Source organism: Gossypium hirsutum, chromosome D13, assembly GCF_007990345.1.
Source record: "Gossypium hirsutum isolate 1008001.06 chromosome D13, Gossypium_hirsutum_v2.1, whole genome shotgun sequence".
Taxonomy (NCBI): domain Eukaryota; kingdom Viridiplantae; phylum Streptophyta; class Magnoliopsida; order Malvales; family Malvaceae; genus Gossypium; species Gossypium hirsutum.
In genome coordinates, this window is record NC_053449.1 from 14,720,435 (window position 1) to 14,730,533 (window position 10,099).

Below are 10,099 nucleotides of genomic sequence, written 5' to 3' on the forward strand. Positions count from 1 at the left end.
CAAGTTGCAATCTTCCTGTTCATAGGGTGATTCCTGGTCTGAGTGATAATTTGAATGGTTAGGGTGCCAATCCTCATGTTCAGAGGGTGATAGATGACCGAGATAGACCAATCCGAGAGCATGTTGTACCAAATTTGGATGACCTAAATCCAAGGATAGTCAGACCAAAAATACAGGCTCAATAATTTGAGCTGAAACCAGTAATGTTTTAGATGCTGCAAACAGTAGGACAGTTTGGTGGATTGCCCATTGAAGATCCAAGAATGTATTTACAACTTTTTCTATAGGTTTGTGACTCGTTTAGACAACAAGGTGTTCCTAGATATGCTTTACGACTTAAACTACTTCCATATTCTTTAAGAGATTGTGCGAGAGCATGGTTGAATGTTTTGCTATCAGGAATAGTAGCATCATGGAATGATTTTTGTTAGAGTTTTTTTCTTCGGTATAATCCCCTAAATATAAATGCCAAGCTTAGAAATGAAATCACATATTTTCAGCAATTAGAGGATGAAAAACTATATGAAGCTTGGGAACAATTTAAAGACTTAATTCAAAAATGTTCGATGCATGGATTTCAACACTGGACTCAGATGGAGATATTATATAATGCGCTGAATGCACATACGAGGATGGTAGTTGATGCTTCTTCCAATAGTACTTTGTTGGATAAATCTTATAATAAAGCATATTAGGTTTTGGAAAAGATTGCCAACAATGATTATCAATATCCTACCGCAAGAGTTGGGATGGGCTAGAGAGTTATTGGTACTATGGAGCTAGACGCAATCACTCCGTTGACAGCCCAAGTATCTTCTTTGGCTAATATGATTAAAATAATGAAAAGGTCTACTGTAGTCTAGTAGATAAAATCAGCCAAACTATCATGTGTTTATTGTAGTGAAGATCATGTGTTTGATGAATGCCCATGAAATCCAGCATCAGTGTGGTACATGGGTAATTTCAACTGGAATAATAATCCCTATTCCAAGAAGTATAATCCTGGGTGTAAGAAACATCTGAACTTTAGTTGGAATAATCAAGGTGCAGGGAATTTTAACAGTACGAAAAGACAGAATGCCATCAACGCGCCGCCTGGTTATACTCAACCTATGCCGAGGCAAAATGTCCAGCAAGGTCAAGCACCAGTTTCATCATCATCATCATCTACTGAAGCCTTGCTGAAGGAGTATATGGCCATGAATGATGTTCTAATTCAAAGTCAGGTTGTGTCTCTCTGAGCTCTTGAGAATCATGGGGGGCAAATAGCGAATGCTTTAAATTTGAAACCACAGTGAGCGTTTCCAAGTGATACCGAAAATTTAAGATCACAAGGGAAGGAGTAGTGTAAGGCAATCACTCTTAGAAGTAGAACTCAACTTGATGACATTGCTCAAGATGTCAGGGCAGAAGAGGATGATTCAAGAACCAACCAAGTAAAAATCCCAGAGTCATATCAAAAACATACTGAACCTAAAAGGGGTAAGCAACTAAATGATGTGGCAGAATCAGAACATGTTGTCAATAAGAAAGCCATGGAAAAAAAAATATCAGCAACCTCAAGGACGACCACCTTTACCTCTTAATCAACGATTTCATGATTTCAAGCAGGATATTTAGTTCAAAAGATTTCTAAAGATTTTGAAGTAACTCCATATCAACATACCACTAGTTGAAGCTTTGGAGAAAATTCCCAACTATGTCAAATTTATGAAAGATAATTTAAGACTATCGTCTCACTAAAGGGTGCACAGTAATATTGAAAAATAAATTACCCCCAAAGTTGAAGGGCTTAGGGAGTTTCATTATCCCATATTCAATTGCAAATAATTATGTTGGTAAGGCTTTATGTGATCTAAGAGTAAGTGTAAATTAATGTCTATGTCTATTTTCATGAAACTAGGAATTGGAAAAGCAAGACCTACCATGGTTACGTTGCAACTGGCTGACTGATCCTATGCACATCCAGAAGCTAAAATTGAATATGTACTGGTAAGAGTAGATAAATTTATCTTTCCTACAGATTTCCTTATTTTAGAATGTGAAACTGACCAAGATGTGTCAATCATTCTTGGAAGACTTTTTCTTGTTACTGGAGGACTTTAATTGATGTGCAAAAAGGCAAGCTAACCATGAGGATAAAAGATCAGTAGGTTACCTTTAACGTGTTTAATGCTTTGAAATATGCTGATCTTAATGATGAATGCCACTCCATTGGGTTGATAGAAATAGTAGTAGAGGAATTCACCAGATATTGCCACAGTAATTCTAACAGTGACGTAGACTCACTTGAGCAAAGTGATATAGTAAGTTTTGAGGATTTTGGTGAAGAGGTCTGAACCATTGCATTTATCAAATCAAACTTTCAATCCTCCTAAACCTTCTATAGAGAAACCTCCTACACTGGAGTTAAAACCTTTGCCGCAGCATTTGAAGTATGCATATTTAGGTGAAAAAAATATTTTTCCAACAGTAATTTTTACGGAGCTAACACCCAAGAAAGAAGCAAGGTTTTTAGAAGTTCTTCGACAATTTAGGAAGGCATTGGGATGGACCCTGGCTGATATAAAAGGAATTAGCCCTGCATACTGCATGCATAAGATTTTGTTAAAGGATTGCCCTAGCAATTCAATTGAATAGGAGAGAAGACTGAATCCGACCATGAAAGAAATTGTTAAGAAAGAGATTATTAAGTGGCTTAATGTTGCCATCATTTACTCGATTTCAGACAGCTCATGGGTGAGCCCGATGCAATGTGTACCCAAGAAAGGAGGTGTCACAATGGTAAGTAATGACAACAATGAGCTCATACCAGCTCACACTGTCACGAGATGGAGAGCATGTATAGATTACCGTAAGCTTAACAAGGCAACTAGAAATAATCAATTTCCCCTACCATTCATTGAACAAATGTTGGATAGATTAAATGAGAAAGCTTTCTATTATTTTTTGGATGGTTATTTGGGATATAACCAGATTGCCATAGCCCCCAATGTCCAAGCGGATACAACTTTCACATGTCCATATGGTACTTTTGCATTTAGACCGATGTCGCTCGGGTTTTGTAATGCCCTAGCAACTTTTCAACGTTGTATGACGGCCATGTTCTCTAACATAACGGAAAATTTTCTTGAAGTCTTCATGGAGGATTTTTTAGTGTTCGGGAATGATTTTGAAGATTGTTTGAAAAATTTGAAATTGGTTCTGTGCCATTGTGAAGAAATGAATCTTGTTTTAAATTGAAAGAAATGTCACTTCACGGTTCGTGAAGGAATTGTCTCGGAGCATAGAATATCACAGAAAGGAATTGAAGTAGACAGAGTAAAAATTGAAGTAATAGAAAAATTTCCACCTCCCACCAGTGTCAATGGTATTAAAAGTTTTTTAGGTCATACAAGTTTTTATACAAGATTCATTAAGGATTTTTTTGAAGATATCTAAAACCTTATGCACTTTGTTGGAGCAAAATAGACCTTTCAATTTTGATGAACATTGTTTGGTAGCCTTTGAAGAGTTAAAGAAAAAACTTATAGCAGACCAATTGTAGTAGCTTCGAAATGGACACTGCCTTTTGAACACGTGTAACGCCAGCAATTATGCTATGGGAACCATGTTGGGGCAAAGAAAAGACAAAATATTGCGGGCAATATACTGTGCTAGTAAAGCTTTATCGGAGGCACAACTTAAGTACACCACCACAGAAAAAGATTTATTGGTTGTGGTGTTTACATTTGATAAATTTTGTTCTTATCTCGTTGGTATAAAGGTCATAGTCTACACCAATCATTCTACTATTAAGTATCTAATGAGCAAGAAAGATGATAAGTCGAGGTTGATTAGATGGATACTGTTTCTACTAGAGTTTGACTTGGAAATTAGAGATCGAAAAGGGACTGAGAGTCAAGTGGCTGATCACTTGTCGAGGTTATAATTGGGAAGTGAAGGTGATCATGATACACTTATTAAAAAAGAATTTCCAGACGAGTAGCTGCTAGTGCCACGACATTACCTTGGTATGCTGACATAGTGAACTATTTAGTGAATGGTGTGTTGCCACCCGATCTCAACAATCAGAGAAGATGAAAATTTCTTTATGATGTCAAACACTATGATTAGGATGAACCTTTCTTCTTTAAACATAGTGCTAATAAAATAATTAGGAAATGTGTTCCTGATGATGAAATACATAGCATTCTACGGTATTGTCATTCAGCTCCATACAGAGGACATTTTGGAGGGAAGAGGACTACTGCCAAAGTACTTCAGTCTAGATTTTATTGGTCAATTCTGTTCAATGATGCTCATGAATTCTATCAGTTATGCGACCATTTTCAGAGAACAGGAAATCTATCTGGGAGACACGAAATGCCATTACAAAGTATACTAGAGATTAAATTGTTCGATGTATGGGAATAGACTTTATGGGTCTATTTCCACCATCAGTGGGTAAGGTGTACATACAATTAGCAGTGGACTATGTCTCTAAATGGGTTAAGGCTATTGCCATTATTAGTGATGAGGGGTCTCATTTTGATTGTAAGTTGGTAGCTAATGCTTTGCAGCATTATGGGGTGAAACATAAGATTGCTACAACATATCACCCCCAAACAAATGGACCAGTAAAAATTTCAAACAGAGAAATTAAAATTGTTTTAGAAAAAGTGGTGAATAGTAATCATAAGGATTGGTATACTAGATAGGATAAAGCTTTGCGGGCTTATTGTATCGTATAAAAAACTCCATTAGGGATGTCACTTTTTAAGCTTGTCTATGGAAAGTCATGTCATCTTCCTGTTGAGCTTGAGCATAAAGCATTTTGGGCTATTAAGAAACTGAACATTGATTGGGTCACTACTGGCCATAAAAGGTTGTTAGAATTGAACGAAATGGAGGAGAACCGAGTACAAGCATATGAGAATATTAAACTGTACAAGGAAAAGATCAAGCATTGGCATGATAAAAGAATAATGCCAAGGCAATTTGAACCAGGACAACATGTGTTATTATTTAACTCTAGGCTCAAATTGTTTCCTTGTAAATTAAAGTATTGCTAGTCAAGTCCTTTTGAAGTAACCCAAGTGCATCCTCATGGAGTTGTTAATATCAAATATTTGAAAACGATGGTCACATTTAAAGTTAATGGGCAGTGCTTAAAACACTACTAGGGTACCCATGTGGATCGGGACAAGCACTCTATTGCTCTTCAGGATGTTTGAGCTAGCAATTTCTTTTATCTATCTTTTCTTTAATTGCTGTACTTTTATTTTTATTACCTATTTAATACTGTTTCCATTTCTATTTTTCTTTTTGAATAGTTTTTTTTCCAAAGACAGAATAAAGAATATGAACTGAGCAATTGCGATGATAAGTGATGTTTGCCGTAGCATTACAACAAATGGGGATATGGGTAACGTGAGGATGACCGGGCAGATAAGTCCAAAGGTAGAGATTTATTCTTTTGTTAGCTAGGCCAATTTTTGGTTAGCCCATGGAAGAGCAGTTAAGCTTTTTTTATGGATTAGGGCACTTCACATTTCCCCTTCCCCCAAAATCCTCTTAATTTTCTTCTTTCTTCCTCCACGTCATGCAACTTCCCTAGCACGTTTCACTTTTGTTGAGTTGTTCTCACCATCTCTCTTTTTTTTCTCTCTTCAATTGCTCACGCCTCTTAAGTTCCCTTAAATTTTTCATTTTTATTACTTGTTTTTCTTCGATATCTCCTATATTTTCTTCCACTACATTCTCTAAGATTTCTTCCAGTTTTCTTCAACGGCTCGTGTTAAAAATGCCTCCAAAACTGTTGAATCATCAAGGGCTAGTGCTACTTAGCCAAAGACGCTCTTTAACAATGTCGTAGCCATGAGATACAATGGCAACATCGTGAAACACCTTTTTTGTTTTGAGAAAGGGTTCTTGTTTAAAAGTGCACCATATATGGGATATGATGAATCTGTGTCCTACATAGTAGAAAAACATGGGTGGAATATTTTTTGTTTGCACCTTGAGGACATTTTAGGAAAAATTGTTCAAGAATTTTATACCAATATTAACTCTCCAGATTCCCCTTTTATCTATGTAACAGGTACTTATGTTCCTTTTGATGAAGATCATATTAATGCACAGTATGGTCTTGTAGGAATACAGGATGAACACACGTTATTTGCTAAAAGTATTACCGCTGAAGGTTTAGCCCAGGTGTTGGAGGATTTATGTATTAAAGGATCACGATGGACTGTTTCCAGTCAGGAGTGTTATACTGTTGAAAAGGCTTTGTTGAAGCATATTGGGAAATTTTGGTACCATTTCTTGAGGAGCCGACTTATGCCGTCTACACACAATAAAACTATTTCGAAAGAAACAAAAAATGCTTTTGCTGCACTCCATTATAAAAAGAGAGAAGGGTTAATGTCAAGAGGATAATTTTTCAATAAGTACATTGATGTGCTGAGAAAAATGCGGGTAGTTTTAACTTTCCCTCACTTATTACTGCTTTCTATTAAACTGCCCGAGTCTCTCTCAATGCAGAGGAGGATATCACCTTTAACAAGGGCGGGTTGACTAGGACCATCTTTTCTAAGTTCCAAGGCACTAATGCTACTAGGGCAACTCAGCATAGCCACGCCACCATTTCCTCTGCTGCGCATACTCCCACTACAGCACCTCTAGTTTCTTGTAGTGCCATTGAGCAACGAATAGTGCACTCCTTGAAGCAATTAGAGTAGAGGATGTCCCTTTTTGAAATCCAACTGATTCACCTGGCTGAAGAGGTGACTCAGGCCCAAAAGCAGCAAGTCGAATATTAGGATTATGTGAAGAGTAGGGATTTGGATTTAAAGAATTCCTTATCTTCCTAGCCACCTTATTCCCATTTGCTGATGCTGCCAAGGAGCCCACTCAAGCTGTTGCTGAAGCACCCACTCAACTTACTGCCGTATCATCTACTCAATCTACTGCAGAAGAGCCTGAAAAGATGACATCCCTAAATGCTGAAAAGGAGGAAGAAGGAGAAAAGGATGATATTGCCACCACCAAAGGGAATGACCCTGTTCCACCTTCGTCACTAGCTCATGTATCTGCACAGGATTGTGACATTGATCACCTGATTAATGAGCTCACAGAAATTGACAAGGAAGGGGAAGAGATGACCCCTAAAAAGATGAAGTGGCGGTACAAAGTTAGTGCTCAAAAATTCACTCGTTGAGTAGAATAAAGTATCTACATGTGAGTCCAAGCCAGCTAAGCTTTTTCTTTCTTTCTTTCATGCATCTTACATTTCATTTCTTTTGTTATGGCATTCGTTGTCAAAATTTCTCTTTTGGTTGTTCTATTATATATATGATCACGCATTGAGAACCTACTTTTGGCTATGGATTACACAACAACTAACCACAGATGGAATCTATCTCTGATTATGGATACACAACAAGTACCCGCAGATGGAATCTGTCTTTGGCTATGGATGTACAGCAAAACATATGAATGCAGATAAACTGCCAATTCTTCTTCTGTTCATAACATCCTAACCCATGCAATGCAATGTGGAATATTTAATACAGATCAATATGGGAGCAATTAATGTGCTTATTCATGGAAATTCAATGGCAAAAGTCATGTATTTCATGGATCTAGATGTACAATAACATAAGGCATGTTGTACATATGATCGCAAATATATAGTTATAATAGTCATAAATATTGTCCACAATTCATGCAAATATATGTAAATACAATATCAATTCAATCAGGCAAGTCATGGATTCTAACAAGATTCATATTTTTAAGGACTTAATTTAAAAAAAGTAAACATTAAAATAGTTCATGAATCAATTAGGGGATAATCTGAACAAATCATAAAATTCTAAGTCAAAACTATCAAATCTGAGTTACAGGTGACATGAGGCCATGTGACTGGACTGTGCAAGAAGCCCTAGACCGAGTGAAAGGGGTACACAATCATGGGGGCATGTGAGGGTCCTAGGTCATGCAAGAATGGCATATCCTAGGATTTGAGGGGGACATGACCATGTGGTCCACATGGGTAGCCCACATACATGTGTGGCCCTATCCTAGGCTAGATTTTACTCTAATTCACTTATAAAAGAACACACACATTTCACTGGGAGTCTGATTGATGTTTATCACGATCAAATGTGATTTGATTCGCCTAAATTGGGTCTTTCAAATGAAAATTTCATACGGTTAATGTTTGATTTCCAAGATTTATCAAGATTTGTCGGTTACAATAAAAGATTTTTCAAGAACCGTGAAAGACTGTCCAATTTATTTGAAAGATTACTATCAAATAGAAATTTTATGAAATTTGGGGTCTGAATTTTAGAATGAGATGCACTTACCAAACTTGATGGAATTACAGTTGCTATCAACGATGAATTCAACAATCAGTAGACAATTGATTTATCGAGGATTGATTTGATATCGGAAGCAAAAATAATTATTAACAATTAAGATGGAGGGAAAATTCTTTTAGGATTTGAAAAGAAGCAAATTAAAATTCTAGTTGGAAAAGAAGATAAAAAGATGATAGAATTCTAACTCTATTGGGATTTTGAGGAAGGGCAAGATATGAATTCTAGTTAGGAAAGAATTGGGTCAATTCCTTGGGCTTGTGAACCCTAGGGGCTACACTTGTGGTTTTCTCAATATTTTGTTGAAATTTGAATTTAAAATTAAAAGGAATGAGGGAGCTTGGGCTTCGATAAGCAAAGGGGAGAGTGGCATGTTAACCATTGGGCTACTGCCTATTCTTGTTAAGTTTCTACTCCAAATAATATTTATTTTAGTATTGTTTTTATCTTAGGTTGCTGAAAATTAAAAGGAAAATAAATAGGAAAAGGGTGACTCTAATCTTGGCTTCTAAGGAAGAGACACCAATGCCTAATGACTCAGTTTGTGTCTCATTTCTTGCTTATTTTAGTCACTCAATTGCATATATTTATTTCAAGGTCAACTTACATATTCTTTATTAGCTTACACGTTTACTCAAATTTTTTTATTAATTTATTTAACTTTATAGTTTTTAACACATTTCTATTTTAGTTTATATATAAGAATTAATACTCATGGTCAAATCTCATTATTAATATTTTAAATTATTTTACCCTCTTTTCAATTAAGTCCTAACTCAATTAAAACACACTATTTTCAAATTAAACCTCGTAATCAATTTTTTTAGATTAATTAAATAATAATACTTGATTAAATTATTTTAATATTTTAATTAATTATTTATGACCTTAATTTCGACATCTGTTTCAAACCCTCAATTTATAAATGCTCAAAGATAACCTTATAAATCGGTGAGTGACCACTTTCGATTTTCACAAACTCGATTTTTCTAACCTAGTTTTTGGGGTGTGACAAGACGAATCCTTGACATCCTCGACATTCAATCGAATGACCTTCTTCACTATTCTTGTACCATGAATCGCTTCGGTTGTGGGCTCAAACAATCACGAATCAAACACTAAACCAGATTTAATTTTCTTACTTTCAGTAGAAAAGTAAATCTCTCTTTATAGAAATCGATAGAATTGTTGTTCTCAAAAAATAGAATTCATACTTAGAAAATAAATTCTCACTATTTTCGAGTAGAATAACAATATCTTAAAGTTGTGTATAACTTTTGTTTTTAGCCCTACCAGTGTTATATATTTATAGGGAGAGATACGAGAGTCCTGGTTGAATTACTAAAGCATAAATAATACATATTTAATAGAAAAACTAGTCCCCTAGTTAAATATACTTAGTTTGCCACCCCTCATACATATTATGAAGGGTTTTGGATCTCTCCTGTATTGAGTTCAATTATATGTATTTCCTTGGCTTTTAACCCAAAACGTTATAATTTAATGCAGCCCCGTACATGTTTCTCTATTTCCCAAGATAAATATTATTTATTAATTAATTCTAATTAATTAATTTTCTACTTAAATAATTTTCTCAACCAAATTCTAATTTCGTTAAAGTCATGGCAGCTTTATCTTAAAAAGAATCCATGAGAATATATATTTAATTTTCATATTCAACAGATTCACAATGACCAATTAATTTAATTTCGTCTTTTAACTTCAAATATTTG

At 35.4% G+C, this 10,099-nt stretch overlaps 1 non-coding gene across 1 annotated transcript; it reads right to left on the minus strand.

The window, feature by feature from the left end:
• Positions 1-470: 470 nt before the first annotated feature.
• LOC121225827 (small nucleolar RNA R71) lies at positions 471-577 on the minus strand. Its single transcript, XR_005923730.1, has one exon. It is a non-coding gene; the product is annotated as a small nucleolar RNA R71 (small nucleolar RNA).
• Positions 578-10,099: the final 9,522 nt, after the last annotated feature.